Source organism: Vulpes lagopus, chromosome 1 (assembly GCF_018345385.1).
Source record: "Vulpes lagopus strain Blue_001 chromosome 1, ASM1834538v1, whole genome shotgun sequence".
Lineage (NCBI taxonomy): Eukaryota > Metazoa > Chordata > Mammalia > Carnivora > Canidae > Vulpes > Vulpes lagopus.
Genome location: NC_054824.1, coordinates 13,892,925 through 13,901,946, shown reverse-complemented (window position 1 = coordinate 13,901,946; position 9,022 = coordinate 13,892,925). Strand labels below are relative to the sequence as shown.

Genomic DNA, 9,022 nt, shown 5'->3' with positions numbered 1-9,022 from the left:
CTGATTTGTGACCTAGTATGTCATCTATTCTGGAGAATGTCCCATCTGCACTTGAAAGAATGTATATTCTGCTGCTTAGGATGAAATGTTCTGAAGATATCTGTTAAGTCCATCTGGTCCAGTGTATCATTCAAAGTTCTTATTTTCTTGGTTATCTTCTGCTTAGATGATCTGTCCATTGCTGTGAGAGGGTTGTTAAAGTCCTCTACTATTATTGCATTATTATCAATGTGTTCCTTTATGTTTGCTATTAATTGTTTTATATATTTAGGTGCTCCCAAATTGGGGGCATAAATATTTACAATTGGTAGATCTTCTTACTGGATAGACCCCTTTATTGTGATATAGTGCCCTTTTTCATCTCTTCTTATAGTCTTTGTTTTAAAATCTAGTGTGTTTAATATAAATATTGTTATTCCAGCTTTCTTTTGACATCCACTTGCATGGTATATTTTTCTCCATCCCCTCACTTTCAATCTTAGGTCTAAAATGAGTCTCTTATAGGCAGCATCTTGCAGGGCTATGTACTTTATCCATTCTGATATCCTATGTCTTTTGATTGGAGCATTTAGTCCATTTACATTAAGAGTGATTGTTAATAGATATGAATTTAGTGGCATTTTATTTCTTGTTTTGTCATTGTTTCTGGAGATTTTCTCTGTTGCTTTCTAGTCTTTGTCACTTTTGGTCTTTCTTTTCTCCTTAAAGAGTCCTCTTTAATATTTCCCGCAGGGCTGGTTTAGTGGTCGTGAACTCCTTTAGATTTTGTATCACAAATTTTTTATCTCTCCTATTCTGAATGACAGCCTTGCTGGATACAGTTTTCTTGACTACATATTTGTTCCCATTCAGCATGTCGAATATATCATGCCACTTCTTTCTGGCTTGCCAAGTTGCTATGGAGATATCTGGTGCAAAACTTATTTATCTTCCCTTGTATGCATCCCTTGTCTTGCTGCTTTTAGGATTTTTTCTTTACTTCTGTATTTTGCAAATTTAACTAGAATAGGTCTTGGTATTAGCCTACTTTTGTTGATTTTGATGGGAGTTCTCTTTGCTACCTGGATTTGGATGTCTGTTTCTTTCCTCAGATTAGAAAGGTTTTCAGCTATAATTTCCTCAAACAAACCTTCTGCCCCCATTTCTCTCTTCTTCTTCTGGGACTCCTGTATCATGAATGTTATTACTCTTGATGGAGTCACTCAGTTCCTAAGTCTACTTCCATCATTTTTGGAAGGTTTTTCTTTACCACTTGTTCAGCTTCATTATTTTCTATATTTTTCAATTCTATCTTCTTTATCATTTTTTTATTCCTTTTCCTCTTCCATTCTTGTGGTCATTACATCCAGTGGGTTTTGTTTTATTTTAATTAATTAATTAATTAATTAGGAGTTCAATTTACCAACATATAGCATATCACCCAGTGCTCATCCTGTCAAGTGTCCCCCTCAGTACCCGTCACCCAGTCACCCCAACCCCCCACCCACCTCCCTTTCCACTACCCCTTGTTCATTTCTCAGAGTTAGGAGTCTCTCATGTTCAGTCATCCTCACTGATATTTTCACTCATGGGTTTTGAATCTTGGTTATTGCATTTTGCACTTTGGCCTGATTGATTTTTAGCTCCTTTGTCTCTGTGGTAAGCATCTACCTGATGTCTTCAATGCTTTTTTTCAAGCCCAGCTAGTATCCTTATGATTTTTGCTTTAAATTCTGGATCAGATATATTACTTATATCTGTTTTGGTTAGATCCCTCACCATCACCTTTTCTTGTTCTCTTTCAGAATGAATTCCTCCATCCTGTCATTTTGTCTAAGTCTCTGTCTTCTTCTCTGTGTTAGGAAAGCCTCTTATGTATCTTGCTCTTAAGAATAATGGCTTTTTTTAAAAAAATTATTATTTATTCATGAGGGACACACACACACACAGAGAGAGAGAGAGAGAGAGAGAGAGAGAGAGAGAGAAAGAGGCAGAGACACAGGCAGAGGAAGAAACAGGCTCCATGCAGGGAGCCTGATGTGGGACTCGATCTGGGGTCTCCAGGATCAGGCCCTGGGCCAAAGGCAGGTGCTAAAATGCTGTACCACCCAGGGATCCCAGTAATGGCTCTTTGAAGAAGAGGTCATATAATATCCAGGGCCTGGAACTTCAGGAAGTGTCTTTGGTGTGTGCTGTATGCACTCTGCTGCTGTGTTATGGTTTCTCTACCTCCTTCATCAATCCTCTGCAGAGTTTCCCTTTGCCTGTAGTGGGGAGTGCTTAGACGGTGGCCAGAGTATGGTGAGTTTTAACTAGGTGTGTTCTGGTCTGATCGCTAAGAGACTTGATGCTATTTCCAATAGAGCTGGAGCTCTGAAAAACTCTAGGGTCAGTAGACATGGTGCATATAGTGGTTTGTGCTGGTCTTCTTGGGGAGGGGCCCACTGTGCTGGTCATTAGGCATACTTGCTCTAGAAAAGCAGTATCAGCTGAGCTAGAGGGTGGGCTTGGTATAAACAGGTTAGGCAGCCAGCGTTGGTGTTGTGTTTACTGATGTTAGTTTATGCTGAAGGGCAGGGCAGATAAATGGCATCAACTAGCTCCTTTGTCGCTGGAGAGGGAAGTTTGTGTTTGCTGCTCTGGGGGAAACACTTTCACACAGTGAATAATTTCCTCTCCTGCTTCACAGGCATTTTTCTGATTGTTGATTTCACACTGTCAGTCTCTGTTTCGCTTGCTGGCCTACTACAATGCATTGCACCTTGGGCTCTACACTCTCTTAAAATTCCAAGCTTTAGGGTCTGGTGTGATGGGGACCTGCACTGGCTCTTTGAGAAAGGGTCTTACTGAACTGAGACTGATGCAGGTTTGTCCCAGAAGGGCATTTGTGCCAGAGTGCAGGGACATTGGATTTGGAGCAATATGGCTAAACTGCCAGTGTCCTGGTTAGCTGCCCTCAACAGGAGTCTCTGCACCTATGCTGAGGGGCCAGGGAAGGAAATGGCCTCTGCTGGTTCTTTTGTCCTCAGAGAGGCAATGCCACCTCTCACTGATGTGCTCCAAAAAGAACAGTTTTTCCTGTGTCCCTCAGGTGATCCTCAGATCGCACAGTCTGCCCAGAGGTTGTTTGCCTGCCTCTGGTCCAGAAGTAGGGCAGCATCCTCAGATCTCTATCACAGTCAAGTCTAGGACCTCTGAAACCTTAATCTTTGAGCCCTGCTGGTTGCAAAACTCATGAAATTCAGCCCTTCTTGTTTTCCCAGACCAATGGCTTTGGGGAAGTGTTCTCCTTGTGCTTATCCTTGTATACTCCACTCTCTCAAATTTCTTGGGGACCAGGACTCCCTCCCCTCCCACAGAACCCATGGTTTATCCACCAAATCACTTATCTGCACTTTTTACTTTCCTCAAAGTGGACTCTTCTTTCCCTCTAGTTGTGCAGTTTGTTCTATCAGCCCTCAGTTCCCCTTTATTTGTTTTTCTAAGAATTTTGAAATCTAATATCACAGAAAAAATAATATGTTTAAACAATAGGGAGCATTTCTTTGAAAGCATTATTTGCCACTTATATCAAGTATCTTAAAGATGTTAATTTTATTCTTCATTGGTTAAAAATCACCTGAGGCTTTGGCTGTGGCTGTGGGTGAGATTTGGTTCCCAGAGCCACTAGGAGCCTCAGCTAACCACCCACTCATGGGTATGGAGGGTGAGATCCAGGCTCTGACCTACTCACCAGCCTGCAGGCCTGGTGCCCACCACATGTGCTCTGGGCCCTGAACCTGTCTCTGTGTTCTCCTGACAGGACATTGTGCCCAAGAGTGAGGCCCATGCCACCAGGACCATGGAGGGGAGGGGAGCTCTCTTGTCAACCCTCAATAAAGCTGTTGGTCTGGAAAAAAAAAAAGTTAATTTTCTTTCTTTCATTATTACAACTCAATCCTAAAGAGATTTTCAAAATGCAAAGATTTTATCAAAAAGGTGTTCAAATTAAGACGTCATTTCTTTTTAAAATATTTTTTATTTATACAGTTTTTAAAATTTAAATTCAATTTGCCAACATATAGTATAACACCCAGTGCCATCCCATCCAGCACCCTCCTGCATCTAAGATTTTTTTTTTCACTTCTATTTATTTCCCCCCTCAATCTATGATCCTGAGAAGCAAAGTTTTTGGTTAGTTTCCTTTCAGAAGTTCAAGAGTCAGCAAAATAGTTTTATGATGATATTTGCAAATAATTTCTATTTTTTGATAAAGTAAATAGTTTTTAAATTTAAATTCAGTTAAAATAAAATTTAAAATACAGAAAAATATAAAGAAGAAAATAGAAATCATATATAATAAACCAACCAAGGATAGATACTGTTTAAATTCTGGTACTGGTTTGCCATTCATTTCCTATCTTATTATTAAACATCATATCATCAGTATTTTTCTACAGGTTAAATGTATTATAATTTAGCTATTAAAGATAATACTTTGAATGCAAACTGGTGCAGCCAGTCTGGAAAACAGTGTGGAGGTTCCTCAAGAAGTTAAAAATAGAGCTACCCTATAGCCCAGCAATTGCACTACTGGGTATTTACCACAAAGATACAGATGCAGTGAAAAACCAAGACACCTGCACCCCAATGTTCATAGCAGCAATGTCCACAATAGCCAAACTGGAAAGAGCCATGAGTCCTTCAACAGATGAATGGAAAATAAGATGTTATATATGTATACAATGGAATATTACTCAGCCATCAGAAAGGACGCATACCCACCATTTGCTTTGATGTGGATGGAACGGGAGGGTATTATGCTGAGTGAAATAAGTCAAGAGAAGGACAATCATCCTATGGTTTCACTCATAAGTGGAATAAAAGAAATAGTGAAAGGGATTGTAAGGGAAAGGAGGGAAACTGAGTGGGGAAAAATTAGAGAGGGAGACAAACCATGAGAGACTCCTAACTCTTGAAAACAAATAAAGGGTTGTGGAAGGGGAGGTGGTTGGGGGTTGGGGTAACTGGGTGATGGGCACTGAGGGGGGCATTTGACGGGATGAGCACTGGGTGTTATACTATTTATAGGCAAATTGAACTCCAATAAAAAAATATACAAAATTTTTTTAATTAAAAAAATTAAAAAAACTTAAATGCAATTCCAATTGATATTTGAAATGTTTGTCTATGTTGGTATTCCCAAACCTCAGTATTGATTATAATTATCTATATAATCTATTATTTATAGTTTATATTATAAAATTTTAATAATTGTATAAGTTTTTTTAATATAAGAAATTATTGTGGGTTTTTTGGTTTGGTTTGTTTTGTTTGTTTTTGTATAAGTTAGATTCTACTTTATAGGGAAAAGCACTTTGTTAGTGAGTCCAAAATGGACAATGTTTATCATTCTGAAGATTTTTATTGTTATTTATTATTTTCATGGCACAATACAAGCTAGAGTATCATGTTTCTGAGGTGTTGAGGCTTGAGTATTTTGCTATAAAGTAATTAAGTGTAAGGGATTATACACAGAGCAGATTACAAACTTTCTCCATAGTCTCAGATGGTGTGTGTCCTTGAATTTCCCTTCAGTGCTTGGGATAACATGTCCTGATAGCCTAGGTTTACTGATCCCTTTCTTAGTTTCCTCAGTGAGACAGGGTTGCTGACAGGGAAATTAACTTGTTCGAACTTAAAACAGTTCGTCTTTCAACCTGGAATGAGGCTCCTCTCACTTCTTGTAGGACTATGGTTTATGAAAGAGAGTAAACTAACCAACACAAATAGGGTACTTAATCTTCATTTGTCAAAGCTTTGGGTGCTCTGCTTCTTTGATTTACATAATAAAAAGTTAAATAAATTTCTGCAAGATTGAATTTCTACAAAGTTTCTATTTTTAAGTTGTGCAAAGAAGTTTTTATAACTTAGTTGGTAAGAATAAGTAAGAAAATCAGTTTAGTGTTTATTTGAATCTGCTGTAAATAACATTATTTGCCTTATTTTTTATGTTCCTTTCCCTTCCAATCTATCTATAGCAATTACTGAAATATTATAAGATGGCCAATGTGTAATTTTGTAATGATAATGAAAATTCAGGAGATGGAAAGTCTATGTTTTAATTAGGTTCACCTGTTTCTTAAGAAATTGTCTTAAGAACACATACAAAAGTTAATTTACACCTTAAACAAGTGAAGACTATATTCTTCTGCCCTTCAGTAAACATATGAAGTTACTAGACTTGTATTTGATTAAAAAGTGTGATCTCTTTTCTATACAGCTGCCTTATGCAGTTTCACTGAGAATTCCCAAAGGTGGCCATAGAAATTTCAAAAGCTTTTGAACTAAAATAATAATAATAATAATAATAATAATAATAATAATAATAATAATAAAATAAAATAAATAAATGGCTTTTGAGTTTGAAACTATTGTATGTTCTTTTTTATTTGATTAATGATATGATTTTTTTTCTAAATGAGTTTTTTTTTTGTCCCAGGTGGTATTACTGAGTTAGTTGTGATCATTAAATAATTACTTATAGATATTACAAAGATTAGATTTCAGTGTTTGAAACCAATTTGCTGATTGCCTAATAAATGCACATTACTATACTCATCTCTAGGCATGAGGGGACTGTGAGGCTTGATGGGTGTCAAAGAAATAGAATTTATGTCCCTTATGTTTAAGAAACATAGTTTCTTCTCAAAAGAATTGTTTTCCCTAATAAACTGAAATAATATAAAAAGGAGTAACTGTGTAGCAAGAAGAAAGTATTTCTTTTTTCTGCTTTATTACTTGTATCACTTAGGTTCTGGAGGAAACAAATGGCACACACACTCCACTCTGATAATTACACTCAGTAAATGAATGGGCTGTTTGTAGTTATATGGGCAGAATTAAGGTAAATCAACAAGGCTAACAACCATGGGAGATCTATATCTGCATCGGAAAGGGAAGGGAGTGGTTACCAGAATTCTGAGAGAGTTGTAGCTAAAGGACCAGGCCAGAGGACCAGACCTGAGCTGTAGTTGTAGATTGACATGTAGCCATTGCTCACCTGCACGAAGCAAAGAGGGGGCCAGGGGAATAAATACCACCATCTCTCTTTCCTTCCATCTCTTGATTGGCTACTGGTGCTTCTCACTGGCCAAACCCAAGCAGAATCCAGAAGGCAAGGCATACAGGTCAGCCTCCTGGGTACAGAGCATTGATGGAGAAGGACGGAGAACATATCTGGAAGAGATTCAACACCATATTTGGCATTTGACCATAAACGTTGAGATAGTACAAATGGTTCTTTAGTGTTATCATGAAAAAGATAAGGTGAACTTGACAAATTGATACATCTGAAATGCAAGTGGCTTAATATTAAGTTGCTAAAATAATACTGAAGCTATTTTAGAAATAATGTCCTAAAGACAAATAAATAGCATTTTATAGTTAGTGGAATTGTACGTGATCCATTAGTACATGATCATCCATCCTCAGTTCTCATGAGTCACCGTGATTTTTAGCTTAGAAATCATAGCATATTGGAGGTAGACTCATACAAAGCTTTTCAGTTTCAGTGGGGCAGAGATTAGGTAAACTGGGTTAGGCTAAAAGTAGCTAAGATGAAGTGATATATATAAAAAAAAGATGATATGATATATAATATAGGTACATGTTTTATGCCAGTCAATAGTTTTGTTTGCCTTAATCATTATGTAGTATTATGTAGAAAATTCATTTTGGGTTGGCTCATGTATAGATAGTGTCAGTCTTAAATTGCACATGGCAAAAGATAAAACACAGGGAAAACTCTTAGATTATAGAAATTAGTCAGTGCTATGCTCAAGAGAACTGGAGTAATATAATTACTTTTAAAATGTTTCTTTAATTATTGAATATATTCCTTCTGTAAGTAATTTAATTTTAGAACTTCAAATTAAATGTTACTTAGAAACCATTAATTTATAGCAGCAAATGCATATTTCACTTAGCTTTTATGTTTTTAATATGAATAATTAGTAATAATTTGATTACTGAAATATTCATAAAACAAAGTATTATCCAAGCAACATTTAAAGCAAGATTGAGGAGAAAATAATAATTCACAACTGTTGAATTTCCCTGGTATTTTTCTGAACAAGTTGATTTATTTGAATAGAAAACTATTGCACACATTATTTAGAGATTCCAAGGAACAGCACATATGTGTTATATATTAAAATATGAGGCTTTTTCTTTTTGTCTGTAGAGTATAGCAATATAATACACTTTAAAATGCTTTTAAAAGGTATCAAAAGCATAATTTTATCTTTAGAGTTAATAATTGTTTTTCCTTTTTCTTTGACGCTAAAAGAAAACCATTAAAACTCTTGTCTAAAAGATTCTATTTGATTTTTCTTTACTTTCCTTTGAGCACATTTTTTTTTCCTCTGAAGTCAATTTTGAACATTGTATTATCTAACTTCTTGCTTTGATTTTAATCATAAGTAGCCAAATTGATGGTAAACTTTTAAAATAATCACTTTTATATGAAGTAATTTCTTGTAAATTAGTCACTACTTTTTGTCCAACTATGAACATTTAATATGGAACTTCCATAGTCCTGTGGACAGAAATACCTGCTACTCTCTGACTTGACATTCCTTGTCCCTCTTTCCTTCTCCTGTTTATTTTGTGAAATTCAGATGCATTATACTTTCTAATTATAATATAAATTATTAAAATTAATAAATTAAAAAGTAGTTAGATAAGCCACTTGATAAAAATTATCTAAGTCACCCTAACATTCCTATTTACCTTTCAAAACCCAGTTTAGTCTTTTCAAGTGACTCTGTGCAATCCTTCTGTGACTTTTTACCCAGCTCAGTCCTTAGTCATCTATGTGCCTATAAACATCTATTGAGAACCTGCCACTTGCCAAAAATTGGAAAAAATTCTGGGAACTCAAAGATGAATCACATACAGTTCTGTCTTCAGAGTCTAATGGTGGGCTCAGACCTGTTAGCAGATAATTACAGAACCATGTTTTTAGAGCCCTAACAGAGCATGAATGAGGAGCAGAAAGAGA

The 9,022-nt window shown here is 36.1% G+C and overlaps 1 non-coding gene across 1 annotated transcript; it reads left to right on the top strand.

The window, feature by feature from the left end:
* The first annotated feature begins 3,582 nt into the window (after positions 1-3,582).
* Positions 3,583-3,708, top strand: LOC121475420. The gene has a single exon (XR_005983755.1). It is a non-coding gene; the product is annotated as a small nucleolar RNA ACA64 (small nucleolar RNA).
* The last annotated feature ends 5,314 nt before the right edge of the window (positions 3,709-9,022 follow it).